Source organism: Sapajus apella, unplaced genomic scaffold, assembly GCF_009761245.1.
Source record: "Sapajus apella isolate SASKATOON/1434 unplaced genomic scaffold, GSC_monkey_1.0 scaffold43, whole genome shotgun sequence".
In the NCBI taxonomy this organism is placed as follows: domain Eukaryota; kingdom Metazoa; phylum Chordata; class Mammalia; order Primates; family Cebidae; genus Sapajus; species Sapajus apella.
In genome coordinates, this window is record NW_022436983.1 from 4985921 (window position 1) to 5011111 (window position 25191).

The 25191-nt window shown below is 52.7% G+C and overlaps 1 protein-coding gene across 1 annotated transcript in view; it reads right to left on the minus strand.

The window, feature by feature from the left end:
• CASZ1 (castor zinc finger 1) overlaps nucleotides 1-20005 on the minus strand; it is a 161760-nt gene extending 141755 nt beyond the window's left edge. Inside the window, exon 1 of the mRNA XM_032300366.1 lies at nucleotides 19878-20005. The gene's annotated coding sequence lies outside the window, so the exon portion shown is untranslated. The remainder of the gene's footprint in view (nucleotides 1-19877) is intronic.
• Nucleotides 20006-25191: the final 5186 nt, after the last annotated feature.

Here is a 25191-nt window from a genome sequence, read left to right on the forward strand (position 1 = left end):
CTTTCTTCAACAGAGGCAGTCCCCAAAACCAGTCACCCCCAAACACAGCCTCACCATCTGGTCCCCTAGGAGGGCCCCTTTGCTTCCTGCAACTAGAGGAAGCATCACTCCACCTCTGGAAGTGGCCAGCCTCACCCTGAGCCGGTGGGGGAGATGATCGTGTTTTCAAGTGTCTCAAAGACGGGGTCCTACTTCCAGACCTGTCACTGGCTAGCTAGCTGTGGGACCTGTGGCACCAAGCAACATCCTCTGGGCCTCAGTTTCCCCACATGTAAACCAGGACAATAACCTGTGAGCTGCCTTCATGTTGGAACGATCATACAGGCACCTCTGAGTCCACCCCAGCCCCGGAAGCTCAGCTGGGAGTCTGTTCCTGAGCATGGGACAAGGACCACAGGGTTGGTACCCCCATGAGGACCAAGGAGAGGGGTGTCCGAGTGCAGGGCCAGGCCACCTCTGACCTTTATGACTTCACCCTCCACCCACAAGCCCCCTTTCTCTTACTGGTCAAACCACCGCAACATTTCCACAAAATCCTCTGAGCTCATGTGGAAGGAAGAATCGCCAATCAGCCCGGGGTCCGGCCACAGCACCGTCTCACTCAGGGCAGGCCTGGAGCAGGGGACCAAGTGGTAATGTGGAAAACAGCTGGAAGGACCTGTTAATTTTACTCAGCCCACAACTACAACCGGGGGGAAAGAAGTGACACACACAACACACCCACACACCCACACACAATCTCATACACAACCACTTACACTCATTTTCACACACAACCACACACCATCTCACACACCATCTCACACACACCATAGCATACAAAATCACACGCAAAACCACATACCATGCCACAATTACACACGCCATACACACCCACTCACACAATCCACATAAAATCACAATCATATATACAACCGCTCAGTCTCACAGCCACACACCATGTCACACACAATCTCATAGTCACTCATGATCTCATACAATCACACAATTTCACACAAACTCTCACACACAGGCACACACAATCTACCACACCATTTCACACAATCTCACAACCACACACAATCTCACACACAATCTCATGTATAATCACTATCTCACACAATCACACAATGTCACACAAACTCTCACACACAATCTACCACACCATCTCACACTGTGTCACAACCACAATCTCATACACAATCTCATGTATAATCACTCACTATCTCACAATCACACAATGTCACACAAACTCTCACACATAATCTACCACACCATCTCACACCATGTCACAACCACACACAATCTCCCACACAATCTCAAGTACAATCATTCACGATCTCACACAATATCACACAAACTCACACATACAGGCACACACAATCTACCACACCATCTCACAACCACACACAGTCTCACGTACAATCACTCACGATCTCATACAATCACACAATTTCACACAAACTCTCACACACAGGAACACACAATCTACCACACCATCTCACACTATGTCACAACCACATACAATCTCACACGCAGTCTCACACAGTCTCATATACACTCACTCATACAATCTCACACACAATCATATAATTTCACATAAAATCTCACACGCTAACACACAATCTCATTCAGTCACACACAATCTCACATACCATCTCACATAATCTCACAATCACAATTTCACACAAAATCTCACACACAAGCACACACAATCTCACATACCATCTCACACTATCTCACAATCTCACAATCACTGACACAATCTCACACACAACCACAATCACACAATCTCACACAGCATCTCCCACAAAAACCTCACAATGGCATACAATTTCACACAAAATGTCACACACAATCTCACAGAACCACACACAATCTCACACTCTATCTCACACAGTCTCATACACGATCACTCATACAATCTCAGATGCAATCTTACACACAATCACACACACAACCACACACAGTCTCACACATAATCACACAATCTCACATACAGTCTCATGGTCACAGTCTCAAACACAATCACGCACACAATCTCAGACACAATCATGCACAAAACGATTTACACATGCACACAATCTCACACCCACAAAACAACACAGGATCTCACACACACCTATTCCCAACTCCCCTCTCCCAGTCTTTCCTCCTGAATCTGATTCCTAAAATGTCTTCCAGTAGATTACGGGAGGGGAGCTCCGGTCCAAACCGTTCCAAGGCAAACATATCCTTGCTCCTCCTGATCCACCCGGAATTCCAGGTCCCCCTGGCAGAGTGGCTTCTGGGACACTGCGGGGGAAGAATCTCCTTTAATCCCAAGTGGCAGTGGGGCAAAGGCTGTTGGCGGTTGGGCAACTGGCCGGAACACCAGGGACTCGCCTGGCGGTCCTGATCCCAGCCTGGCCGCTGGCTGCAGCCCTTTCTCCCGAGGCCCCTGAGTCCCAACTCCCAACACATCCTAGCCCAGAGGTGAGCATCACAAACAGCTCTACTCGTCCGCAAAGAAAAGGCCAAGCCCACCGCAAGAAGCGAAGGAATCAACCCCACGTGCTCAACGTAGGGAGTTTTCTCTGGTTCACACTTATTTTTTCCTCCCCACGGGTGAAACAAAAGAAAGTTTGTTGTTGAGGTTCAAACATTTCTTGGGCCTTGTCTGAGTCCTACCTTGTTTTTCTTTTCCTTTCTGTCTGCCCCCAGCCCCACCCCGCCTTCCCTGCCTCCCCACCTTGAATAAATAAAGCGCCCAAAGCTGGCACCGGCTGGCGAGGAAAGTACAAACTATCTCATAATTTTATAATTTTTTTTTTTAGCACACTGGCCTAGGGTTTTGGGCAAAGGACAAAAGCTATTGTTGCCCAGCACGGCACGGAGGGCTGAGTCACCGATACGCCTCGGCTTCTCGAGATCTCATAGGTTTCTGTGGCTGGCACAGCCGGTGAGCTCAGCGCCCTGCGGGGGCCGTGGGTGCAGGCGCCCTCTCGCCTGGCGCTGCCCCGCCCCCTCCCCCTCGCCAGGGCTCCCTGCCGGGCCGACACGTTGGCTTTGTTGGTTTTTAATCATAGGGGGGAATTTAAATAAAATGTTGTGAAATAAAAAAACAAATCACTGTAGTCCCACCACCTAACGCTATAATTTTCATTTTGGAGAATCACCTTTCAAGCGCTCTCCAGAACCATTTGGATTTTTATATAGTTTCTCTTGCGGTGCGCACTGCACTTGGCATTGGGTGTTTTTTTTTTTCTGCTCATAACATAAACATTTTTCCATGTTTCAAAACCATTCTCGGATGATGATTGGTACAGGTGACACCATATTTATTCCATCGTGCTCTTCCGGGGCTGGCCCTATGAGGTGAGAAGGGGAGGCCTCTCTGGGAATTGAATGGTTCATCTGCGAGATTCCAGCCAAGGTGGGGGCTTTGCCTGGGTGGCCCAGATCACCTGGCCCTTGGGGATCTGGCCTGGAAATGTGTCCCTGGAAGATGGGGAGAGGCTCCACCAACACCCTGCCCACCCTGAGCCGAGCCACGAAGTGCCCCGGCCCTTGTGCTCAGAGAGACGTGGGTTCCAGCCACGGCCCTCATCCTCACAGTGACCTTCACTCCCCACGAGCTCCACTTCCTCTTTATAAAGCGCCCTGGCAGGCAAAAGACCCATGACAACGCTCTGCTCTCCATTTTTATATCTGAATATCTCAAAGCACTTAGCAAAGACTTTTATTTTCTCATTACCCCAAGGAGAGGAGGTCATTCGGGAAAATGGTACAAATATTCCCATTTGTCAAAAGCAAGGAGGAAGTGAGTTAAAAGGAAAATTCTACCACTTAACTGAGCAAAAGCTACCCAGGAGAGAACACAGGGGTCCGCCTGCCTCTCCATGCACCCAGTTCGCCTTCTCCAATGCAGTTTCAGGCACCTCATTACCGAAAACATGGCTGGGAGCCAAAACCAGGTTTCCATTTTGCCAAGAATCAATCCCTCCCCAATGGCCCCAGCTCAGGAGACCCTCTTACCTCGTCCAAGGTCTCAACCAGAACCATATTCTTTTATTATTATAGTTATGTAAAATACATGTTTAATACATATAGATAGTCATGGGCAGCGGGGGGGACACTAGACAGAAATACACCAGACACTAAATAAGGTTGGCTCATGAGGGTTAAGTTAGGGGTACATTTCTTTCCCTTTGATCTATTTTCAAAAACTGTTTAAAACATGGTTTTATTTTTCCGGTACATAGGGAAGAGTGTGCATTTCTGAGTCAGATCCACCAGCGCTGGAACGCTAGCTCTCCTTTAACGAGCTAGGTGAGCTCAGGCAAATGACTGAACCTCTCAGAGCCTTATTTCCCGCCAGGTGCAATGGGAATCAAACCACTGCCTGCCTTGTGTCTTTCAATCCCACAGTAAGTCACAGCACACCAACTGACACACAATCAGCCCTCAGTAAATGTCTGTTTCGTTTCTCTTTCAATAAAATGAAAATGTAAAATCAACTCGGCTTCCTGGCTGCCCTTGGGGACAGAGGCAAGACTCTTCTCCTGCATCCTCCCTCCAACTTCATCCACAGCCCTCACCAGTCCCTTCCCTCCCCTACTTGCCCCACCCCAGCAAATCCCCAGCACACAGACCTCAAGATGCTGCTCCCAGCTCTCCTGGGACTTGCCTGGAAGGTGAGGAGGGGGCTCTGGGAGTAGAGAAGCTCCCTCCTCCGACCTTCTCCACCAGCACAGGCCCAGGCCAGCCCCTCCAGCCAGCACACAGGCCGCATGCGATGACTCGGAGGACACGCTGGGAGATCCCTGGGTTTGTGCCTTCTTGGCAGCCACCCTCTGGGAACAGGTGCCAGGCTGCAAAGGCCACCTGCTCCCGGGGGGAGGGGGGGGCAAGGGCCACATTCCCGTCTGCGAGGAGAGGCCAAGGAGAACCAAGATGGCACCAGCCCCTGGGAGTCAGCTCCTCCCTGGGCAGGCAGTCCAGGCCAGCCCAGGGACTGCCACCTGCGCAGCCAACAGCCTAGCCCTGGGCACTGCAGCCCTTTTCCCTGCTCCCTCCAGGGCTCTGTACTGGGCGGACACGTTTGCCTGGCTATTGGCAAACATGCTCCAACAGATTTGTGGTGGCCACAGCCTCTGGGCTGGGGTTCCAGCCTGGCCTTGGGGTTCTTGGAGCTCAAACACGGGAAGCCCTCTGCCTTACTGCCTTCATGATGACAGATGGCAGGACAGAGTAGAGACAGTACTAGCAGCAACAATAGCTGCCCCTCATCGCCATGTGGCAGGCCTATGCTAGGTGCCTTTCCAGCGTTATTTCATTTAATCCTCACACCAACCCCATGCGACAGTGCCATCATGAATCCTCTTTTACTAGTGAGGAAACTGAGGCTTAGAAAAGCCAGCGATAGGTCCAAAGTCAGAGTCCCAGTAAGGGAGAAACTAGGGATGTGAGCCCATGTATGTTACCACTATCCTCCAGCAGCGCTCCTAAAACAAGCAGACTCCACCCGTCTTTCCCAGAAAGAGGCCCCTGAGCGGCCTCCCTAGCCCACTGGGGGCTCAGACACCCCCTAGGAGCAGGCAGGCTGTAATTCTGCCTAGACAAAGCCATCTCCATGCCTCTTGCCCTGCAGGAATAGGGAAGACGCTACCCCTCTAGGGAGACAGGTTGGTCAGGCTGAAGAGCTGCTGTGTCACAGATGAGAAGCGTTACTGGGGGGGTATCTGCAAGGGGGAGGTGTTTCTTTCCCTGCAGCTCCTAGGAAAGTGAGGAGGTCTGGGGACATGGGATCACTGGCAAGATGGCCTGGTACTAGTAGGTATCTACTGACTGATGTACTGGAGTGGACACCGTGGGCTGGAGAATGATGGAGGTGGGGCCCTTGGCATCCATGAACCCTCAACATTGCAAGCCTTCTTTACAAACCAGGCATAAGACCAACTTAAAATGCTGTACTCTTTCTTTTAAAATTAAAATAGGTCCGTAAGAGCAGGCTGGACACAGGGAGGAGGCCAGACAAAGCCCCCACGGCATGAGCCACCAGCTCCCCAGCTGCCAGGGATGAGGTCCTGGGATCCAGCAGCAGGTCCCATGAAAGCTGGTGGAGCCAAGCGGGGTGGGGGCCGGGGGGTCACCCGGGACAGACAGTCTCCAATCGTGCTGAGCACAGCACATCACTTCATTCAGGAACGCAGAGTAAAATGTACAGCTGGGTCTGGAGTTGATTCAGCCCTTAACTCGTTCGGGATCGCTGGCGGAGCCACGAGATGGCAAGGGGAGGGGGGCTGGTCACCTGGGGGAGGGGGCTGGGCCATCCCTGGGAGAGCGGCAGGCTGGGGCACAGCCCCTGCTGATCATGTCTGATACATGCAAAAAGAAATCATAATTATTTGCAAAAATCCCTCTGAAAACCAAACTAGCACTGGGAGTCGAGGGAGGGATGTGGGAGCGTGTGTTAGGTGGCGGGCGGAGGTTGGGGGAGCTTGCTTTCTACCCACTGCCAAATTCTCATTGACTGTCAGCTCCAATCCATTTGGAACTCACTGACTCAATTGCCTTTTCACGGGGAAAGGAGCCGGCACAATGCAGGGGACTTTTCAGCTTCACATTAGCACACAGGACACTGGGCAATGTCCGGGAATCCACACTCAACACCCTCCCGGGGCCGCTGGCCACCCCCGCCCCCAGGCAACCGAGCCAGCTCTGCCAGGACACATCTGCTCACCCCTGTTTTCATACTTTGGGTTTTATTTATTTACTTTTAACGGCTAGGCCACTGGAGAAGTGTGTGTGTGTGTGTGTGTGTGTGTCGTGTGTGCACATGTGTGTACATTTGCACATGTGCACATTTGTATGTGTCGTGAGAGACAGGGGCTCCATCTCCCCAGAAGAAGGGCCTGTAAGAGTTCATTCCAGAGCAGTTCCAATTCTTCCTCTGCCTAAAGAAAGGAGGGATGGAAAGAGGAAATCCAAATTAAGTTTCCAGAATGAAAGGATATGGGGGAGAGAGGTTCACTGAAACTAAATCTGGAAAGGTTCAGTTATGGATGGATCCACATTTACTGGGGGAGTGTCCCTAAGAACTCTGCAGGCCCAAACGCTCTTCAATCATCATTATGAAAATAATATTGGCCAGCGTGGTGGTTCACACCTGTAATCCCGGCATTTTGGGAGGCCTAGGCAGGTGGATCATTTGAGGTCAGGAGTTCGAGACCAGCCTGACCAACATGGTGAAACCCCATCTCTACTAAAAATACAAAATTAGCCAGGCGTGGCGACCCACACCTGTTATCCCAGCTACTCGGGAGGCCGAGGCAGGAGAATCACTGAAACCCTGGAGGCGGAGGTTACAGTGAGCCGAGATTGTGCCACTGTACTCTAGCCTGGGTGAAAAAAGTGACACTCCATCTAAAAAAAAAAAATCTACAATTATAATCATCACGATAATGATAGTGGTCCCCATTTTTCAAGTGCTCACCCTGTCCCCTCACTTCTGTCAAGTGCTTTCCACGTCACCTCCACTAATGATCACAAGAACCCAGCGAGGCGGCACTGCTGACTGCCTGCCCAATTCCACAGGACTGGAGAGGCAAGCCCGGGGCTCAAGGTCACAAAGGTCCCAAGTGGGGAAAGAAGGGCTTCAATCCCGTTCTGCCTCACTCTAGAGCGGCCACCTCACCCTGCCCTGGGAGAGAGGAAATCTGTGGCAGAATCAAAACAGAAGATGCCCTGGCAGCACAGAGGCCTTGGCCCTGGGAGCCCTCACAACATCTGGGGATGCCCTGTCCTCCGTCTCTATCACTGTCCCATGGGGGCCCCTCTGTTTAGCCCACGCTCGAGGGAAGCATCCCTTGGAGGGAAGCTGCCAACAGCACTTCCTGCGATGATGGAAGTGCTCCATCCACGCTGCCTGATGCAGGAGCTCCAGTCGCACGTGGCTGCGGAGGACCTGAAATGTGGCTCGTTCACTGAAGAACCAAATGTTCAATTTAATTTAAATTGCCACGTGGGCTAGTGGCTACTGCAGACCCCACACCCTCCAGCTGTCTCCCTACCTCCCAGCCCAAGAGCTATTTTGTTTTCTGTTTTTTGAGATGGTGCCTCACTCTGTTGCCTAGGCTGGAGTGCAGTGTCGCGATCTTGGTTCACTGCAACCTCTGCCATCCAGGTTCAAACAATTCTCCAGTCTCAGCCTCCTGAGTAGCTGGAATTACAGGCACACACCGCCACACCCAGCTAATTTTTTCTGCATTTTTAGTAGAGATGGGCTCTCACCATGTTGGCCAGGTTGGTCTCGAACTCCTGATCTCAAGTGATCTGCACACCTTGGCCTCCCAAAGTGCTGGGATTATAGGCATGAGCCACCATGCCCAGCCCCAAGAGCTATTTTGGAAATAAACTAAAAGCATCCAAGGACAGGAGCATGACCTACCAGGAGAGGCCCCACCTCAGTCAGCAGACCTCTCCTCTGTTCCTTCATGGCCTTTCAAAAATGACCAGCCAGCCTCCAGCTTCTCTGCCTGCCTGCCTTCCTTGTCTTTCTTGCCTGCCTCCCTCCCTCCGTGTCCCCTCCCTCCCTCCTCTCTTCCTTCCTTCTTTCCTCCCTCCCTCCCTCCCTCCTTTCTTCCTTCCTTCCTCCCTCCCTTCCTTCCTTTTTCCTTCCTTTACTTCCCTCCCATTCCTTCTCTTCTCCTTATCCTTCTCTTCCTTTCTTTCCTTCCTTCTCATCTTTTTCCTTCCTTTCTTCCTTCTTTCCTTTCTCCTTCCTTCCCTCCCTCCTTCTCTTTCTTCATTTCTTTCTTAGAAAAAAGCATCCATTTAATTAGATAAATCCTCCAAGCACGTGGCCTGGAGTTCGTCATGGAAATTAACCTGCTTCCAGATCTCAGATAGTGAAACAAGAACCGGGGTGATTTGGCATAGCGCAGTGAAATGGGAGAGGCTGATGGAGTTTCATACACCTCATCTTCCATAAGTGCCCCTCGCCCCTCCAGTGCCCCCCGCTCCACAGCCTCATGCCCTTGCTTCCTTAGGTCACTGCCTCCATGGCACCTCTGCCTCTTCTCCTGGGGAGCGCCCATCCCCGGGGCAGGTGGGAAAGCTCGGCTCCTTCCATGCCAGGGCCTAAAGGGGAACCTGTGATCCTCTGCCCCTTGGCTAAGCCCTGAGCCTCGGCGATTAGCTCAGGCTGAGACCCAACTGAGGCTCAGCCCACGCTGGCTGCTTCATCCTTGTCCTGCGCCCCTACTACGTGTTGCTCCCTGGCTGTGTTCGATCCATGAAATAAAGCTCAAAGTAGAACGGCAGCAAATGTCAGCTGGGATCCTCTCATCTAATCCTCATGGTCCACGTGGCGAGAATTCCACCTCCCATTTTACAGATGTGGAAACAAAGGATTCGAGGAATGAATCTGTCCGAGTCGGGGCAACTCGATTCACATTCGGCTCAGCCTGGCTCCTGATCCCACGCACCGGTCCCTCGGCCAGCCACACAGCCTCCATCTGCGAGATGCCCTCATGGGCACGACTCTGGGATTGCCAGCACCCAGAATTCAGCTCACACAGTGTGTAGAGGCCACCAGTGCCTTGGGCCAGTTTCCAGGATCTGCGCCCACGACGCCCCACCCTAGCCTTTCGTCCCAAACAGCTCCCGTGGGACCCACCTCACCCCACTGAGCTCCAGGAGCGCTAGGTCTGGCCAGTGTAGGAAAGAAAGAGCAATGACCCCTGCTCCACTTGAGGGACTGACCCTGCATGAGGGCAGAGTCTTTATCCTCATCCCCTCCGGACCCAGCAGCAGAAACACCAGGAGGACCCCAGGCAGGCCAGAGAGGTGAAAGACACGATGCAGAATTTCTGCCTGACACCACCTCACCCCGCACCTCATAGTGTCCCAGCCCCAGATGGAAAGAGAGCAGGCACTTCCGGTTCCCCTTTCCGTGACAATCCCTAATAAGCCACAAGCGCTTCCGTGTCCTCTCCCGAGTGGGTCTGTAACACACACAGGTACCAGGCCTGGTCCGAACACTTCACATGTCTTAGCTCATCTAAGCCTCACATCAACCCCACGAGGTAGGTACCACTATGCCCATTTCACAGAGGAGGCACAGGCTAGTGAAGTGACTGACGCAAGGTCACCCGACTTTGATCCCCAGCTCATTCGCTCCAGAATGCACCATCAACACCACATCCAGCTCCTCAAATGAACCTGTTGGCTCCAGAGGCACACAACAGCAAAGCACACCCCATATCCCATTCTGCCTGAGAAGCAACCCCCAGTCCAGCCCCAAGTTCCCAATGATAAGAGAACAGACCTGCAACCTGACACAAACATGTAACTCCAGCAGCTCATGGGACATCCAGGCCCATGGCTTTCTGGAATGGAATTCACCGGGGTCCCCTTTGAGACTGATACCATATTGCATAAAACCCGCCTCCTCTGACCTTGGGGACACCTTGCACTTGACAATGCCAACCACAATAAATTCTTCGTTACATTTAATTACTTTCATCAGGACAACCCTCTGAGGGTGCTAGGGTCAGAGGCCATTTGACAAGAGAGGAAACTAAGGCCCAGAAAGGTAAAATGACTCACCGAAGGCCACACAATGATTTACTGCAGAGCCAGAATGAGAACAGGGTCCCCAGACGCATAGCCTATCAGGCCACACCTTGCAAGACCCTAAGTGTGGGGCTGGAGGAAACGCAGGGGAGTGGACAGTAAGATCTGAGTGGAGCTCGGGGCCACCCGTGTCTCACCCCGTCCCCCGATCCCCGGCCAGAGATGCTGGGGCCTGACCCATGACCTCCCCAGGGATCAGATTTCCCCGAAATTCCCAAAGGAGCTGTGGGGACGAGTGGGCCCGGAAATGGCCCTCACATAGCGAGCTGCACAGCTGAGCTCCCCGGGGCGAGGGGGGCGGACAGAGCTGGAGATGCTGGCACAGCCCTCATGGGTACTCTGCCAGCAATTAGTGCTGGGGAAGGGTGCCAGCCTGGCAGAGCTCATTCCCCCACCCCTTCTTCTCATTTACACACGCACATGATCACACACACACACACACACACACACACACACACACGCACACACGCTCACCCACCCAGAGAACAGCAGCAAAAAGGCAGCGAGGCTTCCTTTCGGTAAATCTCATCAGCAAGGCACACGTGGGGCTTGCAATTTGGCCATTACTGCTCTTAAACAACTGCAAAGCAGAATCTACCCCCCATTAACCCATCCCGCCCTCCCTCCGGGCTTCCCACCGGCTCTGGTACCAGCCTTCACCGCTGACTCCCACACACCCCCTTTCAAAGCTCCCCAGAAGTTGCTTTCCCAAAGAAACACAGAGTCTAAACATTTTTTTTTAAAATATGGTAAGTCCAACCTGAATTGTGCTGTTCTCCATGCTGACCTCTCTCCGCAGAGCAAACTATCCAAGGTTTGAACATGACCTTGGCTAAGACCCTTGCTCAAACATCCTAGAATCCCTGAGAACATCAGCTAGGTAAGGAGATGTGCTTATCCAGAACGGCCCCTTATGCATGTCCAAAGGCTCTGCCATTAAGGGGATGTATCCATTACCACGGATGGGAGAACCAGGAGAGCTGCCTTTGGCCTGGCTTCGGGCATTGCTACCTGAGCAGGTGGGTTCTTCAGAGGGCAACCTGAGTGTTAGCCCGATCCACCTATGGGGTCTCCTGGTGATAATGTGACAGCCCTCTCCTCTCCCAATACAGAGGCAGGCAGCTGAGAGGTGGTGGGGACCTATCTTGCCTCCTCCCTCCTGCCCCCACCCCCTGCCTCTTCCTGGAGAACTGGAAAGGCCACCAGAGCAGGGGGCCCTAGAGGGTCCTTAGACTGGGTTTATAAGATCTGCAAAACCCCTCAAAGTATAAGCAATATTTATGCTTATGAGATTTTTTTTATTAAGAGGATTCTCAAAGGGGGCATGTGGACTCAAAAGAAGAGCAGCAGCACAGCCCAGAGACCCCCGCCCCCTCCCTCGCCGGGCTCAGCAGTGCCTCACGCCCAGGTGGCCAAAGATGGAGCGGGCAGAGACCACAGACAGGACTCCAGTTGTCCCAGCAGCAAGCTCCCTGACCGCTGCCTCCTCACCCGGGAGCTGCTCCTGCCTGGAAGCTGGTCACTGGGAGGGCTGGCCCGGGAGCTGTGCCATGCCCTGGGCCAGCGCCCTCCTTCCTGTGCGCCAGGGCTGCCTGCCCAGCCAGCAGAGGCATCGCACAGCGGAGCCCACCAGCGGGGACGAGAGGGGAAGCCAGCAGCCGCTGCCGCTCTGGAGAACCTCACAGATCCTCTAAGCCACCTAGTGTCCAGAGCTGAGCTCCAGCCACCACGCTGTCCCGCCTGCTTCCCAGAGCAGCCACTGCAGGAGAGCCCAAGGGGACAGCAAGTGGGAGCCTGGTGGGGGACAAGCCTCCTCTAACCCTACCCGTACCTGAGCCTTCTCCAGGGACCTAAGGCCAGAGGGCAGAGGCCAAGCTGGCTGGGGACACGGCTCCCAGAAGAAAGCAAAAACCCTGTGGCCCCAGCCCACACCCGACACCCAGGGCAGGGCTGTTCCCATCACCTCTGCTCCTTACCCCTAGCAAGTCCCTCTATCTTTGAGATCCCCTGTGTCATATCAGACAATCCATCCTACCTGGGACATCTTGGGGTTCCCCCAACCCCAGCCTCCAGGCCTCCTGCTAAACCTCCCAAACCCTGGGCCTGCCACTTTCCCAGGGCCTCTGGGCGCCCCCCTCCCGCCCCCTCCTCTGCTGTCTCTTTTCTCTGTGTCCTCAAGACTCCTCTCACCTTGAGAAGTGTTAGGATTACCCAGCATTTACACTCAATGCGCTTCCTTATTCCTTAAGACTTATTAAGAATGATAATGAGTTCCGAAGGAGCGAGGCGTCCCTGTCTCTCTCCCTGTCTCTCCTTCCCCCCCTCTCTCCCTCCCCCCCCCCCCCCCCCCGCTTAACTCTCTTTCTCTACGTGTCTTTTTCACCAAAGACACATAGGACAAATCCAGACCAAAAGGGAAAAAAATTCCAACAATATGGAAGAAGGGCACTTGAGGATTCTATTCAAGAAACCCATCTCTCTTCTCTCTCCCTGTTCTCAATTACTCCAATTTAGAAAAAAAAAAAACCTCCCCCCTTCCCTTCACACTGTCCAGGCCACCCCTCACTCTGCCGGACCTTGAACAGGGGGAACAGGAGAAGGGCCCAGCTTGCCTGCAAACCTCGTTAGCCTGGAGCTCTTAAACGGCTGATTAATTTTTGCAGAATTGACGACAGCCGTTAGCTTTTCTTCCCCAAGCTGTGGCCTCAGAACCGCGGCAACTTCACTTGGTGAACTTGAGGGGCCGAGATGGGGGTGTCCCTCTCCCCCAGTGGCCTCCTGCTGCTGGCACCCCAGGCAGGCCTGGGGCCAAAGGGAGCCACGCAGATGGCACCGCCCAGGCAGGAGACCGACCCACTCGCAGAGCGGCGTGGCACCCAGAGGAGAGATCGCCAGGCAGCCTGAATCACGGCTGACTTTTGGCCATTTGGGACTTTTAAATTTCAAAATAAGAAAGCCAGGAGAAAGTGGGCAGAGAAGAAACCAACCCGGGCCACTGGCGATGATGCCTCCCGCCTGCACCCTCCCAACCACACCATGTATCCCGGGCACAGGGACCGGCCTTATCGGTCTGCCGGGCTGCCCTTCAGAGAGAGGGAAGAACAGATCCTAATGAAATTACGGTTTTTAAAATGTCTATAAATTAAATCTCTCCTCTCTCTGTGAATCTCCCCCTGAGCTCCCTCTCCTCTACCAGGCTTGTTTGCCTCTCTTCCGTTCCCTCTGCTCATGTCTGTTTTTCTGATATAGACATCAAGAGGTTACGGGCTCAATTACAACTCCGCTGGAGTCTCAGCATCAGACTGCCTCGGCCTTCTCTTCTCTTCAGAAACAAGATACCAAATAAATCTCTCTTCTTTATATTTTTATTTTCAATGCCAAAAGGCTAAAGATTCATTCCGTGGACTCGAAGCCTTTGTGAACTTTGTTCGGATGGTGGGGAGAATATTCTTTTTAATTGTGTCTGAGTACAACATAAATGCTTCTCTCTTTATCTCGTTCCTCCCTTGTTAGGACACAGACACAAACCTTGGCTATGCATGAAATTTTAAAAAGAGGGAGAGGACAGTATAAATGTGCTTAATGTCTCTCTATGAGGCGGGGCAAGTGAGCCCTGGAGAATATTAGCAGGACATCTAGCACATTCTAAAGTTTGGGGGGGTATCATGAGGATTCATATTAGCAAATGTCCATTTGTAAAGGCCAGATCATAAAAGGTGATTTTTTTAAAAAAAAACAGGGGAAAAAAAATGCTTTCACCTTCCCTAATACTGCCAGGAGACACAGAAGGGCAGATGTGCCGTCTATATAATTCTACATCCTAAAAGGCCCTCTTCCCATCCAAAAAAAAAAAAGTTGAAAAATCCAAGTCTTAGTCAATCATCAGAGCTGCTGACTCCTGAGAAGAAACCAGCTCTGAGTTGTAGGTCTAAGGGGAAAAAGCCAAACAAAAACCAAAACCCCACTCTACTTCTGGAAATATCGACCAGTGGGGATTCCAAAAGCGACTTTTCCTGGAAAAAGCACTTGAGACAAAGGTCGGAGAAAGCGGAAGCTGAAGGTGAATCAAAAAGAAAAACTTTTCTTTCCAATTAACTGGACAGGGAAAAAGAAGGGAGGTGGGGAATGCACATCACTACCAACTCATTAATTCTTTCCTGTAAACAATTTAATTAAATTCTGCTAAATACAGGAGAAATACTCATTTTGGAGTGCTTCCCCCAACCTCAAAAGCAAATTCCTCCAGGTTCCTCCCCCCCATGCGAACACCTCCCTCGTCTCCAAGCTACACAGCCTTCCAGTGGATTTCCAACCCAGGCGTGGACTGCACTGCTCAGGGCTGCGAGAATGACAGCCTCATATGTCTGAAAGCTGACACTTTAGCTTTGAAAAGAAATGGGGGAAAATAAGCTGTTGACTTCTTGGTTAAAGTATTTTCTTGTTCTACTCATGTTCTTATGTCACTGGGCTAAAAAAAGAGAGAGAAAGGGGGAGAGAGAGAGAGAGAGAAGAGAGAGAGAGAGATATGACTTTCCTTGAATGATCTGTTTAACCTAAGCCAGAGGAAAAAAAAGAAAGTCATTAATTACTTATGTGAGCTATTGCTTCAGAAAGACAATAAACCTGCCCGGTCGCCATGGATATGACATATTTGCTCTGAAAACAACACAATAATTAGCAAAGGGGAAAGATACAAGGAGAATATGCAAACTCCTGAGTTTAAAGCCACAGTGCTCTTTTCTACTCGTAAGCCTCTGTTCTGTTTGCAATCCAAATCAAACAAATTTTTAAAATATAGCAAAGAGGGAAATAATAGGAATGGTTCCTCTCGCCTCTAAGCTGAGAAGCAACAACCACTCTATCTCCCCCCCAATATAAAATAATATAAAAGAGAACCAGGGTGGCAGAAGGAAAAAAAAAAAACTCAAGTATTGCCTCTGTTTTATTTCCTATAGCAGGGGTGGAGTCAGGTTTCTTTTTTTTTTTTTTTTTTTTTTTTTAAAGTGTGCTCTTATTTAGCATTGGATCTTCTGGCCAGATATAAATTTATTTATGAAAGCCAAATGCACTGTGCATGGCTCACCCCTCCCCAAAGTAAATGAAAATGTGAAGGGGTGGGGTTGGGGGGTGGCGTCCAGTTGAAAAAGTAAAGCAGTATACTCAGAAAGCAGCATCTCTATGGAGGGACATTCTCTCCCCCTACCTCCAAGAAAATGGAACCCCTGCTTTACTTTAATATTAAAAATGCATTAAATGGTTCTACCTACAACTTACTCCCAAAGGATCATTAGGAAATGCAATCACTTTGTATCATATCTGTCAGCGTGATAAATATCTGAGTCAGAGTCAGTTTGCAATTTTTCAGTGTCACAAAACAAGATAATTTTTTTCTGTCTTCCTTTCTTAATTCACTACACCACCTCCCCCCCCACCCAAACCAGCCACAAATCTACAGAAAAATACCTGGGCAGAGGAGAAAAGGAGAAAAAGTTGATGTACTGTCACACACCAGGCAGAGGTTACTGATGTTCTCCCCAAAAGCAGGCAAAATTGAACTTTAAAATATTTGGGTGACAATTTTTCCCAAAAAATAAATAAATAAAGCACTCCATTAAGTTTGACTAAAAACTCCTTTCCCCTCTTTCCAGAGGCTAATTTTCCTAAAACAGATGGTCAGGATCTAAAAGAGAAGCAAATATACCTCAACCCCCACAGGCAGAGAAATCTAACTTTGAACTTCTTTTAAATTAAAAAGGGGTGGGGGCAAGATAAACTATTAATAAGTATGAAAAAAATTAGCTGAGCTACAAGTTTTGTTTTTCTTATTAAAAAATTATTTAAACACAAGGGGAGCAGATATAAAAGGGAGTTTCATATTCAACTGACTTTCTTATTTTTTTAAACAATAGCTTTTTTTTAAGATTGGACTCTTTGATCTTGAAAGAATTTTGCTCCTATATGATGGGGGGGGAGGGGGTGGTGGTGAAATGATCTGTTTTAAATGATGATGCAACTTAGAGATCAAAGCCCTCGCTTTCTTCTAGCCATAATAAGCTGTGCTTACCACAAAGCGTAAGGCTCCCGGGCTGGGCTCCTCTCCTTCGTAAGAAGGAAATAAAATGCGCCCAGACTCAGAGCAAGACTCGAAGTCTCGGCAAGGTGCAAAGTCTGAAAAACAAACAAACAAGGCAAAAGGGGAAAAAAAAGAGGAAGGCACTGCCCCTTTAAACGTTTTAGCGCATATGGAGTTTGATTTCTGAAAGAGATCAGTTTAACATCTCCATAGAAACCAGCAACAGATTATCATCAACAGAATAAATAACTAGTCTAATAAATTAAACAGGAGGCATAAGATCGCTGGAAACCTGATTACTGAAGTTCAACAATATTCCCCATAAACTCTCCTTAACCGCCTCTAAGGTGGCTAACAAGAAGGTGGTGGGGGGAGGCGGCGATCTCTCCAATTCGCCGGACTCTGGGGACAAGACGGTGGCGGCTGCCTGGAAGGGAGAAGTTCTCCACTCTGCTCTGGAGAGGGTCCGAGAGCTCCAGTGAGGGGCACACCCTAAAAACCGAAGTTTAGAAAGTGGGAAAGAGGCTGGGGGTCGGGGAAGGTGGCCCGGGTCGCGGGAGATTGCGCAGGTCGCGACGCCCGCCCGGGACGCACCGCCTTGTCGCCACCAGGACGCAAACCCCGCGCTTTGCGCTTGGGCGCCGAACTGCCCAGCGCCCCCTCCGGGCACGTGGAGCGCAGCCCCGGCGCAGCCCCCGGGGACCAACTACCCCCCTCCCCATGCCCGGCGCAGCTGCTCCTGCTCAACCGGGACAGCTCCCTTTAGGACGGCGACGTGTGTGTGTGCGCGTGTGCGTGTGTGTGTGTGAGTGTGTATATATGCGTGTGTGTGTGTGTGCGCGCGCGCGCGCGTCGTGGGTTGGGCGGTGGGGGGGGGACACCAAGATTATCCGGCGATCTGTTTCCCAGTCCCCTCGTGCGCTCTCACCGCGCGCCTGTACCGGCTCCGAAATTTACTAACTTTGCCCAGCGACTATCAGGGCCTTTCCCCCCTCGCGGCCCCCAGCCGCTGTAAGTGTGCGGGCTGTCGGCGGGACAACCCAGCAAGGTGAGGGCCGCGCCCCCACACTCCACTCGGGCAGAGACGCACACTCCGCCCCGTGGCCCAGGGATCCGGGTTTGGGGGAGCTCCACACTCAGGAGGGGCGCTACTGCCGCTTTCCCGTAGGGCACGCACCCGCACCCGTGCCCTCGCCAGCGTGGCTGGAAGGAGGTCCTCGCCGTGCCCAGAGCCGGCTTTCCAAGCTGAGGCTGGGGCAGAGGAACTTGTGTGGAGGAAGAGGGGGCTCCCTGCCTCCCTCAGCGCTCCACCAGCCACCCCCAACTCCGGACCCGGGTCGGGGATGACTTGGAAGAAGAATCTTCGCCCACCCCCTAGGGAAAAATCTATTATTATTATCTTAATCTACGCCCCCAAAGTGTCCCTCCCGCCGTGATTGACGGCGCATACACCTGTTCCCTCCGCGGAGGAGCTTCCAACGCCGGGGACAGACATTCGCCCAAAAGCTCCGCAGCAGCCCAGCAACCGCCCGCCCGCTCACGGCCAGCCCCCGCCCCGGGCCCCAGCGCGCCCCTGCCCGCACCTTGCCTCCCCGGCGGCCGCCCCCTCCCCTTCCAGGCCCGGCTGCTCGGCCCGCCAGCTCCCGGCCGTGCTGGGTTCGCAAAGAGAGAGAAAGAACAGAAAGCAAAACTTCCTGGCGGCCGACGGCCATCAGCTGCACATTCTGCAAATGCCACCGAGTAAAAATAAACCTGCCGCCGCTCCGCCCGGCCGGCTCACCCCGGGCGCACGAATCGGCCCCCTGCCCCGGGAGCTCCCTGACTCGGTCTGGCCCGATCCCCCATTCCCGCGCGCCCCTTGGAGCCCCGCTCCCCGACTCTCCTCCACCAGCCACCAAGCTCTCCTTTGCCGTGAAGCCCGACCCCAAGTGACCGGGTAATCGGCTCTTTCCCTTTGGTGTTCCCTGCGCCCCCACAAACTACTTTTCTCCCCGTCCTTCACCAGGTGCCTATTTCAGCCCTGCGCCCTTGGCTTCAGGGATCCTCCTCCCCAATTGTTGAGCCCCGAGGTCACCCTCAGCCCACCCTGGGGGAAGAGACCCCACCCGACCCTCTCCCACGCTGCAAAGCCCCCCGAGAGCGCACCGCTCCACCAGCCCGCTAGCCCACCAGCCCAGCTTCCCACGTCTCCGGGTGCAACTTCTCTCCCGGAGCACACAACAGCCGGCAACAACTCGCCCGAACTTTCACCCGGACCCAGGCGGGCTCCGACCGACAGCCGGCTGCTCAGGGCCGATGCCCCGGCTCTTCGAGCCCTGTGTTGCCGGCCCTTCACCCGGGGAGGCCGGGGCTGGGTGGGGAAGGGAGTGAGGAGCGCCACTTGCCGCGCCTGGAGCAGCGCACTTGAGATAAACTTCCCAGGCACAGATGAAAAAGGGGGCGCCGCTCCCCCATCCAAGAAATCTCTTGCCTTCGATTTCCTAGCCGGGGATACCCCTTGGCACCCCGCACCTAAGCTAACACTGCCTACCTCTGCTGGCAGCACCTACACCCGGTATCCGGGCACAAGAGCTGGCTGGAGGGGTTCCCCACCCGCCCCTTCCCATGGGCAAAGTCTTGCAAAGTCACCCCAGGCACCCCTCACCCCTGCTTCCTTCTCTGCCCCGGAGAGCGCACGACCCCTCTGCTGCTGGGTGGGGTGGGGTGGGGTGGGGTGGGGGTGTAGGGGGAAGGAGTGATTACCCGGTATTGGCGAGCACCTGCCCCCCCGGGAGCCCACAGCGCGGGGGGCGCCCCCACCCTATTAGCAAAGTCCTGCACTCGTGCCTGGCACCTCCCCCTCTTCTCCCCTGCCCCGCTGCCCCCTCAGTTGGAGTAAGTGACCCCCAGGAGGAGCAGCCCTCCCCTCCCCCGGAGCCGCGCGCCGGGCATTCCCCTGGCCACGGCGGGCAACGTGCCGCCCCGCGCCCGGGTGCCAGCCCTCCGTGCCCCCTGCCTCCGCACGGCCTGAGTTGGGTGGCAGCCGCCGCTCGCAGGCTGGCTGGCTGGCTCTCTCGCTCGCTCGCCCGCTCCCTGCTGCAAGCGGCAGCCCCGGGGGTGAGGGGGTGCACCGGGACGGGGGGCGAGACGGGGAGGCGCCCCGGGAGGCTTGAGGAGCTGGGGGGCGTGGGGGGGGGCGCGGCGAAGGGAGCGCCGAGTCTCTTACCTGCACTTGGGGCGGCTTTGGGTGACTTTCCAAGTCCGGGGGAAAAATGTGTGTGTGTTTGGGATGGAGCGCCGCGGGCGCGCATGCGCTGCCCAAAGTTGCCGGATCCCGGATTTTTCGCTCCCAGTCTCTGCTCTCGCCCGCTGTGATTATGGAATTCTCCGCGGCCGGGCGGGCGAGTGGGTGGCATACAAAACCCGGGCCGGATCGCGGGGCCGGGCTCCGCTCCACCCTCACACCCCCAGACCTGCCCCTCCCGGATCCTTCCCACCCACCTCCCGGGCTTAACTCGACGTGCGCGCGCGGCGAGTCGCGGCCTGCGGAGGAGCATCTGAGCGCTCGGCCCCCTTCTGCAGCTCCGGAGGCTTCTACACCCCCCAACTGAGTTGAGTTGAGGCTAGTGAAAAAGAGAGAAAGGATGGGGGGGCTTACTTTTCACCTGTTCTGAACCCCGAACTTTTACCTGTTCTGAACCCCAAAGAGTTAGAACGTTAGAATGGTGGAACCCAAAGGAACGTAATGTTCCCACTGTTTGGTATCTGCTTTGCACTTATTCTTTGTAAGGGAGTTTTTCATTCAATCTGTTGTGCAAGAAATAAATCCTTCAGTGAGCAAGATAGGCCATGCAGAATGAACCTTACACGGAGGGGCTGGGGGGCAGATAATATACATGAAAACAAGTGGATAATGTTATTTCATACAGTGAAAGTATCCATGAGGAAAATAAACCAAGGCAACAGGCTACAGAGTGTCCTGGGGGCCAGACATGGTGGTGTACATCTGTAATGCCACCACTTTGGGAGGCTGAGGCGGAAGGATCGGTTCAGCCCAGGAGTTCGAGACCAGCTTGGGCAACCTAGCAAGACCTCGTCTCTAAAATTACTAAACAAAACAGTGTCTTGGGAGAGCTAATCCCCCTGCCCCCAGATGGTAGGGAAGAGCCTTTGGAGGGGCACTTTCATATTCCACTGAAGAAACCCCATTTTCTCCCGTACTGATTTGAGGTGGCCACACCTGCTGGGCCTGGTGGTCAGCTTCAGTGCTGGGGCCCTGTAACTCTGGTCCTGCCTTTCTCAGCAAGCCCACCCCTCATTCCAGGCCCGAGCTGCTTTTCCCCTCAGCATAAGGGTAGGATGGAAATATTGAGAGGCCTGAAAGAAAGTGAAAACACCCAGATGATGAAATAAGTGAGAAACTGACCATAGTAGTAAAGGAAATACGCGAATGATTCATGGAATAAATGAATATGAATTCAAAGTATGACCCACAGCTTCAAGCCCTGCTCAATAAAATGCATTACATGAAGAGGCAATGCCACAGGCTGGTAAAGATTGTTGCAGGCTGGTAGTCTTTGGAGCCTATCTGCAAGGTATCAGGAAAGTCTCTCAGGACCAGAGAAACAACCCAGCGCCCTGCATGATGATTGGCCAAGACGAGCATCTTCCAGGATGCGTTCCATACGCTGCCTTAAGCTGTAAGTTAATTGTCCAGAAGCATATGGACATGGACTGGAGGCCCGATGGCCCTGTGGCCATGAGGAGGCCAGGAGTTGCCCTGTCCCCTAATAAAGGCTCCAAATTTGGGAGAGGAAACTGAACCATCCCACACTTTTTAGACACTCAGTGATAGCTGCTTGTGTTAGATGGACTAGGGAAGAAACCACCTCAAAAAACCAGCTCCTCACTTCCTGGAATAGTGCCGGGGGTCCGTTCAGGATCTGTTCACACAGGAAGGCCAGGTTTAGGCGTTAGACACACCTCTCAGGGTCGTCTTGGTTTCTACCCTCCTTACCTCAGTAATTAACTGGAAGCAGCAACATGCTGATAATTAACAGCCCTCAAAGACCGCTGATTGGTTATGCTCCATTGCCGCCCCCACCATCCAAGGCATCCTCAGTTCTCAGGGGTTGGGTGCTCACCCACCATCTCCAAGCCCCTTGTGCTTGGTGACTCAGCAGAATGCACAGCCCCAGAGATCTCAAGCCCAATCCTGTCATCCTATGGAAGGAGAAACTGAGGCACAGCGAGCAGCAGTAACCTGAGAAGTAGCAAGTTAGCTCTTCTAACTTTTTGGCTCAGGGCTGAGTCTGCTCCTGGGCAGTGTAAATAAGGGGTTAACAGCTTGGGCTTGGGAGTCAGACCCCTACCACTTACCAGCTGGGTGACCTTGAGGAAGGCATTGGATCCTTCTCTGCCTCAGTTGCCTCCACAGTAAAACGGGAATAATAATAGTACCTACTGCCTGGGATTGTTGAGAGACTAAAATGAGTTAATGCAGGAAAAGGGCCTGGGCCAAGATATTGATCGATAAATGCCAGTAATTGTCATTGCTCCTTGGGACATCCAGGGCTCCCTTTACTTCTCATTTCTTTCCATCCTCTCTCCATTCCTTCTTCTCCTCCACTCTTTTTCTTCCCTCCAACAATAGTCCTTCACTCATTCATTCATTTGGTAGGCATGGCTGAGCCCTGAGGAAGAGCAGATCTCCACCAGTGCTGGGGAGGCAGAGAGGAAAGAGACAAATCCTATCCTTGAGGGGCTAGGGAATAATCCACTCGCCCCTCTGCCCCGCATCAGGCCTACCCCGATTTCCACTCTCAGGCTCACCCCTACCCCTTTCCCACCATAATGCCCTCCCCCACACCCTTTCCCACCTCTCTCAACATCTCCAACAGCCACATCACCTGCCAAACTTTTATTAAAATGTGTATTCCTCCCTCCATGTTTTTCTCAGGCATTTCATAATTCTCCCACCTCCTGAGAAGTCTTTCCACCTCCTCTAAAGGAATCTCATCTCAAGTAGGGAAGGCTGGAAACAGAGGCAAGGCTGGGAGAAGGGAAGACGATTTGGTGGGGAGGTGAAAAGGGAAAGTTCTTTGTTTCTCAGCCACCACCCCCAATGTTCCCCAAAAATTAAAGTAGGGGGCCAGGAGAGAGCGGCAACCCCAAACAGCAGCCTCTGGTCACAGCCAGACATCTCCATGCCTTGTTCCTCTAGCGCTTGCTTTTTTTCATTCTCCACCCCAACTCCCTGTGCAGGGACTGAAATCAGAGGCTCTTTCCCCTCATGTTCTTCAATTTAGCATTTCCCAAGCTTCCCCTAAAATAAAATCCAAGCGTTTCCCCTGTGGTCACCAAGGTCCTTCAAGATCTGGCCATCACCTATCCCTGGGCCTCACCTCCCTTCTTCTCTGCCTGGTTCACACCAGCTCCTTGCTGTCCTGGAAAACACCAAGCTTGTCCCACCCCAGGGCCTCTGCACCTGCTGTTTCTTCCACCTGAAACGTGGTCTTTGCAGGCTGCTTCCTGTGAATCGAATGGCATTGTCTTCATCTCTGCTCCTCTCTTCCCTCCTCAGGGGGGCTTTCTCACTCAAGCAGCTCCCAGCCTTTCTTTACCACTTTGTCCTGTTTGAGGGTCTACAATGGTTTTGCTTCCTCCTTTGTTCCCGTATTTCCTATCCGGCTGTCCCTACTAGGATGGGAGCTTTTTGGAGACAGACAGCGACTTTGTTTCATGTTCCCTGTGTCCTCAGCACCTTGAGCAGTGCCTGGCATAAAGGAGGCCCTCACTCTCCGTGAGTCAGGCAGAGAATCAAGATAAGCCAACGTGGTCCCCACCCTCTAAGTGCCTGTGCTGTGGAAGAATGACTAGAGAGGTCCTGGGACAAAGTTTTGGGGGAAGGAGGAGGAGCCCATATGAGCCAATACAACCCAGGACTTCCCAGGAATTACCAGGTTGCTGCGATGCCCTTGATTAAGATTGTTACTCCCTGGCATTTGGCCAGGCGTTCTACCATGGGGAAATGGATGGTTCTGGCGAACTGTACCCAGCAGAGGAGGCTGCACAGTTGGGAGGGGAGGTGGGTCAGCTAAGGACCCCATCAAAGCATCTCTCCGGCACCCTGCCTCCAGGCGGGCTGAGCATGATCAAGGGCGTCTCCCGTTTTGACATCTCCAGGGAAGACCCCCATACCTGCACACACATATAACTTGCCACTCCGAGGACAGAGTCTGCGCCTTTATCTCAGAAGCTTGAGAGCCAAGTGCCATGCCTGGCACCCAAGAGGCTGCCAATAATTGACTATGGAACGGATAAAGTTAAGTCTGTTTCAGTTTGTGTGACTGGGAAACTCTTGGAGGTAATCACAGCTCAGCTTGCTACCCGCAGTTTTGGGTTTCTGGTTCTCTACTGTGATGGAAAGCAAACTGTACATCCATCACTGATGTTTATTGAGTGATTGTTATGTGCCAGGCACCACGCTATCCCTTGCAGTGTCTCATTAGACCCGCATAACAACCATATGAAACCGTTGCGCTTATGACTATACCCATTACACAGATGAGGAAAGCGGGGCACAGAGAATAACCTTCCCAAGGCCGAGGCAGGCAGCCTGACTCCCTCGGGACCAGCTGCTTGGGCAGGGAGGTAACGAAAGCCTCGCTACTCCACTTACCCTGTGCAACAAGCATTTTGACCTTTACTTGATGTTCGTAAAGAGATGAAAATTGAATGTGAGTTGCATTAGGAGAGGAGGAGGGGGAAACAGAACAAAACTGTCCGTCATATTTGAATCTAGTAGAAGGAGAGGAAACAAAGAAATTACAGTGCAAAGCATCAGACCTTAGGCCGGGCGCGGTGGCTCACGCCTGTAATCCCAGCACTTTGGGCGGCCAAGACAGGCAGATCACCTGAGGTCAGGAGCTCAAGGCAAGGCTGGCCAACATGGTGAAACCCCATTTCTACTAAAAATACAAAAATTAGCCAGGTGTGGTGGCACATGCCTGTAATCCCAGCTACTCGGGAGGCTGAGGCAGGGGAGTCGCTTGAACCTGGGGGGCAGAGGTTGCAGTGAGCTGAGATCATGCCACTGCACTCCAGCCTGGGCGACAGAGTAAGACTCTGTCTCAAAACCCAAAACAAACAACAACAACAGAAAAGCGAAGCATCATATCTTGTATATAGTAAGGACTCAATAAATGGTAACAAAGAATCACTGCTTTTACGTTTTAAAATAGCGGCTGATGTGCTGGTTCCTTTCTGCTGGCGGTTCCTGGTTTCACGGTTCTCCCTGGGTGGGGTCCGTGGAGCTAGCATCACGGTAGGTGCTCAGTAGATCTTCGTGACTGAAGAGTCAAACAAGTGCCGAGATAAGTGATTATGGTGATTACTGGATAAGTTGCAATTACATTTTTTTTTTTTTTTTGAGATGGAGTCTTGCTCTGTCGCCCAGGCTAGAGTGCAATGGCGTAATCTCAGCTCACTGCAACCTCGACTCCTGGGTTCAAGCGATTCTCCTGCTTCAGCCTCCCAAG